The 12,964-nt window shown below is 41.2% G+C and overlaps 1 long non-coding RNA gene across 1 annotated transcript in view; it reads left to right on the top strand.

The window, feature by feature from the left end:
• Positions 1–639: 639 nt before the first annotated feature.
• LOC142451308 (uncharacterized) overlaps positions 640–12,964 on the top strand; it is a 166,883-nt gene continuing 154,558 nt past the window's right edge. The window contains exon 1 of the long non-coding RNA XR_012784984.1: positions 640–716. This is a non-coding gene — a long non-coding RNA (uncharacterized LOC142451308). The remainder of the gene's footprint in view (positions 717–12,964) is intronic.

The raw sequence follows: 12,964 nt of genomic DNA on the forward strand, positions 1-12,964 counted from the left end.
ATCTGTTCCTTCCTTAATTTGCTCATTCATCAAAAGTTTCCTATACCTGACTCTTTGTCATCGGTACCACTTCGGTCTGCCAGCTGCCATTTAAGAGTAGCGCTGGAAGATGCAAGACAATGCTGCTGTCTCAATACAATAGTGAGGCTCTTATGATTTGCATAGACAGCTCATGTGCACTACCAGAAAGGCTGGTGCTTCCTTCCATACAGCGGCACTGTGGAAGAAAGGCCTGGTGATTTACTCCAATGAGATACAACTATTGATAACCCTATTGAGTGTACCTTTATTCTGAAACCCTGGTCACCATGAGTTGGAAATAACTGGCAATTTTTCTAAAAAATGTACCTTATGTAATATGTTTTTGGAGATTAGACGTAAGAGAAAATGAAGCTTGCAGAAAATGCTAGGTTATTATTCTTTCATGACAGTTGAAGGCAGAAACTTTTTATCCACTCCCTTTGCTGTCTCCAGGTAGGCGGCAGAGGAGAGGTAAGGGCCTCCTGTGGCAAGCTTGCAGTGGGTGTGCCAACTTTCCTGGAGATGATGGAAGTCTGTTGACGAGGAGCTTTGTGGGTGGAGATTTGTAAGACTGTGTCATGACTTATAAAATGCTTACACTCTGGTAATCTATTTTTTAGACATGGGACAAATCTCCTGGGGAGAAACTGAACTCGGGACCAGAGACGAATTTAAGGCTGGGATTCGTTTCCGAGGTCAGTACTTTGTGGATTTGAAGCCAAGTTCTGTAAAGTAAGTGACTGTTCTGAGTTCCTGCTGCGAGTTCATGAAAAACCAGGAAAGTGGAACTGAGATCTTCTGACTTGCCGTCCATTACACTTGACTTCAATGCCTGTCTTTATCAAGTACATTTGTCCACTTTATACATTTTATACATGTAATTAAATCTGCTGTCTGATAGCGCATATCCAAAAAAATCCAAAAGACAAAAATGAAACCACCCAAAGAAGGTTCCAGTGAAAAAAGTTACTAAGTACTGCTCTTTTGGAACCTCAAATATTCACGCTATTCATCTGGAACAGCGATACTTCAAATCCCAGATCTTTATTTGTTGGTAAGTAGCCATTTTTCTTGTAGGGTAGTTAGTTCTGTAAGGCCAAGAGTGCAATCGAGTTTTGAGACATAGATGAGACCTCTGTGGAGGTCAATAACAAGAAGCAGGCTAGGATAGTGGTTGAAGCAATGTGTTCTGTCGTCAGAGGGCCTTGTGTTGTGTGCCATCTCTTCTGAAAAATACCAACAAGATGTACATGACTTAATTTCTAGACCCCAGTTTCTCTGTGTAACAGATGAGGCCCAAAATATCTTTGTGGGTGATGGTGGTGATGAAATGTGCTAGTGGACACAAAGTAGGACCCAATGCTTAGCATGTATAATGACTAACCAGCAGCACAAACATCTCCCCCAGTGCTTTCACTGCTGGGCGGCATAACTAAAACCCAGATGATTCGGGTCATGTGCCAAAGAACACACTGCAAAGTTGGGGTCAAATGAGGGCTGTAACCTAGGTTTTCGGGGTATAAATAGAAGATCGATGATTGCCTCTGGTCAGAAAAAATAATCAGCGTAAAGAAAGACATAATCAATCAGCATTCCAAACAGAGGTTGTTTTCCTTCTTGAGTCCAAGATGTATACAAGATGAAGATGGGACACATGAATAGGAAAAATAAAAATTCCCAGATTTGTATATAGCCCAGTGAACTGCTCTCAAAGGCTTTGTCCTCGTGGATAAGAGAGCTAGGCTAAAGACGTCCCCAAGATATTAAATTATTTTATAGTGTAATAGTCCTATCAGGGGCATCTTGGCTATAAGAGGAAACAAAGCATTGCTTGTTGATATGAAGATAAAGCCTCGAGAGAGAAATATATGTTGAATTCTGTAAAGCTCAAACCTATAAATTCATTGCTGCAAAACTCTTTGAACAGTGGAAGAAGAAAACTACCTTCATTTTTTTAATATACATCAAAGGAGTGTTTTTCCCCTATGATCATGATTCTGCCATCAGACACGACTTAAACAGAATAAAATGGCGCATAATTTGTTTTGTTACTTGGATTGATGACACTATATTACTGAGCTACCCGTTGCAATCAGAAAGAACATTCATAAGTGGTATCCTGGAGGCAGCGTGTACCGACAGTGAGAATTGGTTGTTTCTGCCTCTTCTCTAGTCTGTGCTCAGTGACATCATGTTGGCGACTTTAAATCAACCATCCTGGGAGAATTCACACCATGGAAATTGGCTAATGCTACAAATTAGGGTTTTCCTCTAATATCACTGGGGTGACTTCATGTTTTTAAAATTATTCTGCCTGTTCAAATCACTTTAGAAGGTTAAACAAAGGGAGGGAAGGGAAGAAAGAAAGAGAGAGAGAGAAACACACAGAAAGACGGAGAGGGAACCACTTTCATTTCAAAGGTAGCATGACCCTATTCATGCGCTATAATTGTATAGAGATGACTTTTAAGAAAAAGTAGAGGCACTAAAAATCATTGTTAAGTATCTTTTAAATGTTGAGTTCTCAATGGTTAATTAATCTTAGAGAGATGACCTAATAGAATTCAGAAATTATCAAAACAATATCATTAGACTCACTCACTCACTCTCTCACTCTCTCACTAACTTACCCTCTCACTAACTCCCTAACTCACTCTCTCACTAACTCACTCACTCACCCTCCCACTAACTCCCTAACTCACTCACTCACTCTCTCACTAACTCACTCATTCACCCTCCCACTAACTCCCTAACTCACTAACTCACCCTCCCACTAAAAACAAACAAACAATATCATTATATCACATGCAAGTAAAATTTTGCTGACTGTAATTTAAAAACGATTGCAGCAGTACATTGATCCAAAGTTGCCAGAAACTCAAGAGGAATTCAGAAGAAGGCATGGCACAGGGAAAACATTGCAGACATGGATGGATCTTGCCTGAAATCAGAAAATACTTGGCAGACATTTACTTGTGTTTTATTGGTTATGCAAATGTATAACAAACTATGGCTAGAATTGAGAAGAAAGGGAATTACAGAAAACTGCATTGTGCTTCTGCCAAACCTGTACAAGGATCAAGTTGTTTGAATAGAATAAAGGGGAATACTGGGTGGTATAAAATCAGAGAAAGTATGCATCAGGGTTGTATTATATTACCATAGTTATTCAATCTGTATGTTGAGCAAATAATCAGACAAACAACTAGGGGAAGAACAGAGCATCAGGATTGGAGTCAGGCTTACTAATAGCCTGTGATATGCAGATGACACAACCTTGCTTGCTGGAATCGATGAGGATTTTAATAAATTGTTGCTGAAGATCAAGAAATGCAGTCTGGATTGCAACTCAATATTGATGTTGCCATCAAGTTGGTTCCAACCCATAGCAATCCTATGCATGACAGATGCAACACTGCCGGGTCCAGCGCAATCCGCACAATTGTTCCTGTGCCCAAGCCCATTGTTGCAGCCGTTTCATTGAGAGCCTGCCTCTTTACTGCTGCCCCTCCCCTTATCAAACATGCTGTCCTTCTCCAGGGGACGCACTCTCATGACAATATGCCCGAAGGATGTAAGACAAAGCATTGCCATCCTTGCCTCTGAGACTCTAACGAGCGTTCTGGCTGTACTTCTTCCAAGACAGAGCAATGTGTCCTTTCAGCAGTCCCTGGCACTTTCAATGTTCTTCTGCATCACAATTCAAATGCATCGATTCTTTTTCAGTCTTCCGTATTCAATTTTTCAATGTTCACATGCATACGAAGCAGTTGAAAACCACATGGTTTGGATGAGGCACACCTTAGTCCTCAAAGTATCATCCTTGATTTTGAATAACTCTCAAGAGGTCTTGCACAGCAGATTTACCAAATGCATCACGTCTTGATCTCTTAATTGCTGCGTCCATTAGCCTCCATCATGGATCCAAGCAAGACATTACCCTTAACAACTTCAACCTTTTCTCCATTTATCATGCTGTTCATCCAGGTGGGAGGATTTTGGTTTTCTTTACAGTTGAGTGGTAATCCAGACCGAAGGCTGTAATCTTGGACAGTCATCAGTAAGTGAATCAAGCCCGCCTCAGTTTAGCATGAAAAGTTGTGTCAACTGCATCTTGAAGGTAGTTAAGAAGTCCTCTTCAATCCTGATGCCACATTCTTCTTCTGATAAGCCAGTTCCTCTGATTATTTTCTCAGCATACAGATGGAACAAGGATGATGAGCAGATACAACTCTGGCCCACACCTTCCATGACTTTAAACCAAAGCAGTATGCCCTTGTTCCACTGGCACAATTGACTCTTGATTCATGTACAAGTTCTGCATAAGTCTAAGGAAGTGTTTGGGAATTCCTATTCTTCTCAAAGTTATCCACAGTTTATTGTGGTCCACAGAGTCAAATGCTTTTGCATAGTCAATGAAACACAGTAAACACCCATCTGGTATTTTCTGCATTAAGCCAAGATCCATCTGATCCGCAATGATGGCCCTTGTTCCACGCCCTCTTCTCTGTCCTGCCTGAACTTCTGGCAGCTCCCTGTCAATGCACTGCGGCAGCCATTATTGGATCATCTTCAGCAAAATTTTGCTCGCATGCAATATCGATCGCATCATTCTGTAGTTAAAGCATTCTCAAATGTGTCCTCTTGCTTTGGAATGGGCACAAATATGGATCTCTTCCAATCGGCTGGCCAAGCAATTGTCTTTCACATTTCCTGACGTAGATGAATGCTTCCAATGTTTCATCAGCTTGTTAAAACTTTTCCATTGGTATTCCATAAATTCCTCGAGTCTTGTTTTGGCGAATGCATTCAGTGCAGTTTGGTGATGGGAAAAAATCAGTGCTGTTGATTCTTTTTCATATACGACTACCTCCTGAAATGGTGCGATGCCGACTAGCTCTTTTTGGTACCGTGACTCTGTGCATTCTTCACATCTTCTTTGGATGCTTCCTGCATCGTTCAATATTTTGCCCATAGAATCCTTCAAGAGGGCAACTCGAGGCTTGAGTTTTCTTCAAGTTTAAGGTATGCCGAGCATGTTCTTTCTATGTTTTCTAATTCTGGGTCTTTGCACATTTCATGATAACATTTGGCCTTCTCTTCTCCAGCTGCCCTTTGATATTTTCTATTCAGCTCTTCAAATTCATCATTTCTTCCAATTGTTTTAGCTGCTCTGTGATTAAGAGCAAGTCTCAGAGTCTCTTCTGACATCCACTTTGAGCTGTTCTTTCTTTCCTGTCTTTCGAATGACCTTTTGCTTTCTTGGTGAATGACAGTTTTATGTCCTCCCACAGCTCGCGAGGGCTTCTGGGATTAACATTGAATGCATCAAATATGGTCTTGAGATGGTCTCAAAATTTTTAGGGGGAATTGGCTCAAGATTATATTTTGGCTTTTGTGAATGTGTTTTCAATTTCTTTAGTTTGATCTTGAACTTACATATGAGTAATTGATGCTCTGTTCCACAGTCAGACTCTGGCCTGGTTTCAGCGGTTGATATTGAGTTTCTCCATCATCTCTTCCCACAGATGTAGCAAATTTGATTTTTCCATCTGGAAATGTCCATTTGTATAGTCATCTTTTACGTGGTGGAAAAAAGGTATTTTCAATGAACAAGTAATTGGTCTTGCAAAATTCTGTCATGTGATCTCCAGCTTTATCAATCATGAGGTAAAATGCTATGACAGGATTATATCTATCCCACTTCAAGGAAATTCAATCAATACAACTATTATTCAAATTTAGTCGCCAACCACAAAAGCTTGTGAGGAAACAATAGCAGAATCATACCAGTGATTCCAGTCAGAAATTGATCAAACATGAAATCAAGATGCATCGATGATTTTTGGCAATTGGAATGCAAAAGTGGGAAGCAAAGAGGAAGAACAGCATCTCAAATATAGGACCTTGCTGACAGAAAAGAAACTGGAGATTGCATGATAGAAAATTTCAACTGAATGTAAAAAACAAGAAGCCTCCCACCTGGACCAATGTACAACATCACGAGAGATGAGGAAAGATAGAAGTTGTCCATAGTTCACTCTTTTTTTTAAAAAAACATTTTATTAGGGGCTCATACAACTCTTATCACAATCCATATATATACATACATCAATTGTATAAAGCACATCTCTATATTATTTTTTTAAAACATTTTATTAGGGGTGCATATAACTTCTATCACAATCCGTACATATACATACATCAATTGTATAAAGCACATCTGTACATTCTTTGCCCTCATCATTCTCAAAGCATTTGCTCTCCACTTAAGCCCTTTGCATCAGGTCCTCTTTTTTCCCCCTCCCTCCCCGCTCCCCCCTCCCTCATGAGCCCTTGATAATTTATAGATTATTATTTTGTCATATCTTGCCCTGTCCGGAGTCTCCCTTCACCTGAAGCAGTATTTGAACAATCAAGCAACATATTATATCTGGCAAATCTTTTACACATGCCCATTTTAAATATTCAAGAGTAAGGATGTACTTAGGACTAATGCTGCCTAATCCTAGTATCTGCAATCACCCTATATATGTGAGAGTGGAACATTAAATAAAGGAAGACTGGAGAAGAATTGATGTCGTTGGATTACGGTGTTGGCCCGGAATTTTGAAAGTACCACAGGCTGCCAGAAGAACGAGCACGTTTGTCTTTGAAGAAGCACAGCCAGAAGGCTCTTTGAAAGGGAGGATGATTCCACTTCATCTCATGGTCTTTGGACATGTGATCATCCTTTAGTCCCCGGAGAAGAACTTCATGCTTGGTAACGTGGAGAGTCAGCAAAGAAGACCCTCAGAAGGTGGCTTGACACAGTAACTTCCACAGTGCGATCAGACATAACAGTATTGATGTGACTGATGGAGGTTGGAGGAGTGTTTTCTTCTGTTGTTCATACGATCACCAAGTCGAAACCATCTCGATCACGCCTAACAGCAACAACATGCAAAACAAAATCAAGTAAACATCAAACACCAAATGTAGATCGTTTGAAAAACAAACAAACATTATTAGCCGGCAAAACATAACATGAGGTAGAAACTGAGTTGTTTCAGGATCGGCTTTTTCGTATCTTGACCTTTTGGGCCCCTGAAATAGGATGAGTAATGAAGAAACAGGAAGCCCCATCGTCTCACCATTTAAATTAGAGTCCCAATGTATAGGATTGAAAGGAAGCTCAATCAATAAATGATGCTTCATTCTCGTGGGGAATGAACTAGGGTCACAGAGGTCTCGCAGGTGGAGATCAAAATCTTACTGTGACTGATAACAAAGAGGTTGTTAAATTTGAGTTGTTTAGCTTGGCTGGAATGACTTGGGTCTCTGGTCATATACAGAGAAGCAAAGCAGAATTGCTAATTCACTGGGTTCCCCACAGGAGGGAAAATAGAGCGAGTTGGGTTAGTACTTTCACTGTAACTCTGACCAAACAACGATGAATCTTTTCCTGCAGGGGAAAAAAAAATGTTGTTAAAAGAGGTAGGGAGAGGATGTTATTTTAATGGAACCCTCCTCTCTATAAAGTGAAACATGCAAAGTGAGGAATGATTTCCCCTCAATACCCAGTGTTATCCAAGAGGATATATGTTGGGAATTTCCATCAGTTAGTGATTGTGCCAACTAGTCGCTCTTGGGTTAGGGTAGGGATAGAGCTCAAGCTATCCTTTGCATCACAGCCTGAGGCTACCTCCGTGTCATCATACGCCTTTTTGTATAAGAAAGAGAGACTGAGCTGAAGCAAATCATCTTTGGCTGGAGCCTTCTGCCAGAGCTACACTTTGCATTTAGTTCCTTGAGCTCCCCTTGGGTTGAGTGTTGATCACAGGAGCTGTCAGTGCTATACCAATGGTGGATACATTTGGCTGACTTTGGACCTCTGCATCCACCATCCTGTGCTTTCTGATGATTCTGCTTTATCATCCTGTTTCTTGTTCAGCAGCTTCCAGAAGGCAGGAGAAGCCTGACTTGAAGCAATCTGGATTTACCAATTTCTACAATTGTGTAAGCCACGTCTTGATATAAATCTTTCTGTTATACAATACCTACAAACATCAGTGCTTTCCATATTGGCTTGCTAACGACAAAGTCAGCAGTTCAGAACCACCAGCCGCTCCACAGGAGAAAGCCTCGTCTTTCTACTCCTATCAAAAGCTATAGTCTCAGAAACCCACAGGGCAGTTAAATTATATCCTGTCCTGCAGGAGCCTTGTGATTCTTAATTCACTCAAGGGCAGTGAGGATTGTTTGTTTGTTTACATGATTGAACATGGATTACACCAATTGACTTGGTCTCAGCTTCCCTAGTTGAAAACTGGGATGGTAATATGACGGCTGTGAGATTTAATGAGGCAGTACCCAGGAAGTACTCAATTTATGCTAGCTCTTAGGTGTATTATGAGATATTTTAGATAGCATCCATTCTTTGGATAAGGCAAAGAAATGGCATAAATCATCAGAGAAGCTGCTTGCTCAAATGTTATTGGCTGAAAAATGACTTGACCAATTTTTAAAGAAAAGGATACAAACTGTGCTTCAAATTTTAATCAAAGTAAATCTCATTATGACTGAAAGAATAACACCACTTCCTTTTTCTATGAACACAGAGCCTTAGAGTTGGAGACTATTATACTAATCTCAAATGCGATGCATCCTTACTGCCGTATTTCCGTATCAGATGGATTGTCAGCAAGCCTGGATTGGTCTGGGGGCACAGGCGCTCAAGAAAAAGGACCATCCTTTGATTTCCAGTCTAATCGAACTCAAGTAACATCAGCCTAATCAAAAGAAGGCAGAAACAACCTGTGTAGCTATTCATCTTGAGACTTACGAGCTGACGCTTAAAGGAGATTCTAAATCAAAGCTGAGGGATCATGCAGAACAAAAGATTTCTTTTAAAATGTCTTGCTAGAATTTGTTTCTTGTAAGTTAATGGTGTGCGATTCTTTTTTCCAGAAGTGAAATGTCTGGGTTATACTTGTCATCCTTTGAAATCAGATCATCATGGGCTCAAACTGTCGTTTGTAAGCTGTGTAACCATGGGTCTCTGAAATCCAACTATCCCCTCCTGTAAAATGGACAGGAGCATCTACCTCAAAGGATTGATGAGGATTTAATGAAATGCGTACATAGAAGACTGAGCACACTGATTTTCCTTTTCTCAAATCTCAATCAGCCTCTAAGTATAGAGAAAGCCCTCTCAGAGAACATGTGCGCCAGAGTACTTGACTTTCTCAGTCCAGGGCAATGAACTTGCAGTCACGTTGATTTTCTAAGAGTACTGCCAAACTTTCTTGTCTATGTGCCTTACATTTTATAAATTAGGGGAGATGTTCAGACAAAAGTTAAGGAATAAAAACAGCGCTGCTTTCTATCTTCTTTCCTAGCTACAATTTCTATAGACCATTGGCAAGTATTGAGGCGGCCAGTAGGAGAGGATTTCAAGGTTATCTAGATGCTAGTGAAGCAAAATAAAAAACAAAACTCGTACATCGGCTGAAGTCAGTTTGACTACAACGTACGATGAACCCATGTGTAGGTCCCAATAAGCAGTGACTTCATAGAGTTTTCAATGGCTCATTGCACCTCATCGAGGACTCGAACTTCCAGCTGATGGGCCAGCAGCAGAGAGTGTTAATCTTTTGTACCACTCAGGGACTATGGTTATTTATCTATTTTTTTTTTCATGGAGAAAATAAATCAAACCCACAGTCCGAATTACTTTTCAACCTTGATGACTGCTCTCATTTGATCTGTCTTCCTTATTTCACCCACATAGCAAGGGTAGGTTGTGGAAGATGATGACATGTTTGGTTGTAAAGCGTAATGAAGCACCTGTGGGTGTTATAAAGTGGATTGCCACCGTCTCCAGTCTGCGGCAGGGCAGAGGCATCGTTTAGTGATCACCGATGTCCATTCAGCTGGATGGAATCAAAGAAGCATCGTAAGTCTGTGTTGGGCAAGGAACATGCCATCAAGGACGAATAACAGTTTCCTCCCCGCCTCTCATAACACCCATCTGCAATCAAAAGCAATCCATCTTTGATCAGGAAGGTGATTGCCTGAGCATTACGTTCAGCCCTTTGTTGAAGCAAGTACACTCTCACTACATTAACCTTCTGGGAGCAGGAGCGTTGCCCTGACAATTTAAGCCACATCTTAGAGCCTCCTGTGTAATTTACACATTTCAAGATTGCTAATAGGTTCTTTATATCAAAATCACCAAAGACAGAAAATCTTTCTTTGAATCCCTGTCTTGAAAGAGATAGCGAAAGAAATGCATGCAATCCTCAGCAGGTACGATTAAAGAGAAGAGTTGCCTTCATCGGAGACTAAATTAAAGAGAGTGCACTTTTGAAGAGTCAGATCTTTACTTAGAAACTTAATGACAAAAGAAAAGAGTAGATCAAATTAAAATTCAAACTCTCTATTCTTCCAGCCTTTTCACATTCTTGCCAAGAAAATATATTGCATGTGAAAGAGATACCCAGGTAATTGGACAAGAGGTTTTAATCTTAACATAACAAGTCCCATAATTTCTCCTTTTGCTTTTTGAGAGCCTGGTACTAAAGCACAAAGAGAAGCTTGGGGATTTGAGTGACTTACTGGCTCCAAACCTTTCCCAATGAAAACGCTTTGCCTAACAGTTTAAATATGGCTGTTCTTAAATTTCAAGGAGCGCTGGTGACACAGTAGGTAAACTTGGGCTGGTACCTGCAAGGTTATTGGTTTAAACCCACCAGCTGCTCCGAGGCAGAAAGGCGAGACTGCTCCCATAAAGATGTACAGTTCCAGAAATCCCAAGGAGCAGTTTGCTGTCCTATAGGATCACAGTGGGTCTGAAATGATTCAGTGACACGGGGGTTTGTTTTTGTCATTCGTAATTCACAAACCAGAGACCCTCCAATAGATGGATTCACCCGGGGACTGCATCAGTGGGCTCAAAAATGGAAATGGTTATGTGGCAAGTACCTATAATCATCAAGGATCCCCAGAGCTTGCAGTTGTGGACCCCACAGTTCATAGCATGGAGCTGGGCAAAAGGAGACCTGTGGGGCACCCCCATGCGCTCCACATTTGCTGAGATCCACTCAAGACGCAGAGTGGAACTTTAAATTTCCACGTAAGAGCATTTGTGATGGAATCTAATAGAACCTGAGCAGAGTTCACCCCCACATGTGGTTACACATTGGGCTGCGATCCTCATGGTCAGCTGTTCAAAACCACCAGTGGCTCCATGGCAGAAAGACTGGACTTTCCACTTCCCTAAACAGTTACAGTCTCAGAAACCTACAGGGGGGTTTCTCTAAGCCAGCATTGACTCGAAGGCCATGCGTTTTGTGGGGTACTCGTTTTTTATTTTTGAGGAGGGTCGTGGATCTAGAGGGTTGGGTAAACAAAGTACTAAAAAGGCCAGGCTGTTTCTCCAAAGGCACGTAAGTAAAAGTATGGATAACGATGTGCAGTTGGCTTTGAATGCAGAATTTTATGGGAACTTGGTGGTGAGCCATCCAGCTACACGCGGACTAGAGCTGCCTCAGGGCGGTAGCTGCAGAGCGCAGTTGATTCCTTGTCTGCAAAGCCCCAAATAGTTACTGTTTGACCCTTGATGGAAGACTTGGCTGAGCTCTGGCACTTGCCACGAACATTCCTGTGCACAAGAAGCTATTTCCTTACGACACATAAAGTAAGGAACAAAGTGGAAGGTTGCCCTTAATAGAACACTCCCAGCGTTTTATTAACTTTTATTGGTGCCAAAAAAGGAGGGAATTTTAGCAAAGGAGGTGTTAGATTTAGAACGGAGTGTATCACTTACAAGCTGTATCACAGAAAAGGCTCAGGCAGCAGCAGAAATGGGGATTTAAAGACACATTTGTCTGGCATGAAAATGACATTTAGAAGTCCTTTAAGAAGCAAATAGATGCTGCTAAGAAAATAAAATTTATTTAAATGCCCTGTTTTTCCAGGTAGGTGACTGTTTATGCTCCTGTTTCCTTTCTCCCCCGAAGGGCAGTTGATAGTTCTCTTCATGAGTTATTAAATGTGCACCCTTGCCTATTGGTTATTATCTTTGAGATATAATCATGCCTTTTCCCCATTATGGTTCTCCTTTTGTTTCAGGATAAAATATGATACGATCTATTCAGCACAGAGTTGAATCCTAATCTCTTTCCGGTTTATTTACTTAATCACACTTATTGACTCATACATGATGTATTTGATAGGATATACTCACTCAATTTTCAGGACTATGTATCATTATCATGTGCATTTATTTTTCTCTTACCTCCCTGATTGCTTCTTCTTATCACCTTCGCTGGGTATTCCTCATTTCCCAATCTTCACAATGCTGAAAGACGCCATTGTCAGTGCTTAGACCTCTTCGTCTTTCCATCATCCACTCCTCTGGTGATCTAGCTCCCCGAGGCCTGGCTTGAAAATCATTTGCTAAGGATTGGCACTTTTGTGTCTTCAGCCGGATCCACCATTTTACCTGATTTACTCCTCCATCCAACTCTCTCTACAACATATCCATGTATATATAACACACGCCCCAAACAACATTTTCAAAACTGGATGCTTAATCTGGTGTCTCAGTCTCCTACACCCTGCAGTCTTCTTTGCCCATGTTGAGACAAATCCCATCCTTTCAGTGTCCCATGTCAATAAACCCTGGAGGCATCCTTGAATCTATTCTCTGCCTCACATTCTACCATGACTCTACCAGCAAATCTCATTAGCATTGGCTTCCAAAGCTCTTCAGAAACAGACTGCCTTGCCTCCATCTTCCACCTGCACAAAGTCACAATAAGCTTTCTCATTTCGACCTTCCTCTGTCATGCTTCCACTCTGGTCTCCCTGCTGTCCAAGCTCCCAGCAGCCTGAATGAGCAACGGCAGGCACTATGCCAATGGAGAGCTCCGTGTCACAGAGAAGACAACTCAACATT

Source organism: Tenrec ecaudatus, chromosome 6, assembly GCF_050624435.1.
Source record: "Tenrec ecaudatus isolate mTenEca1 chromosome 6, mTenEca1.hap1, whole genome shotgun sequence".
NCBI classification, from domain to species: domain Eukaryota; kingdom Metazoa; phylum Chordata; class Mammalia; order Afrosoricida; family Tenrecidae; genus Tenrec; species Tenrec ecaudatus.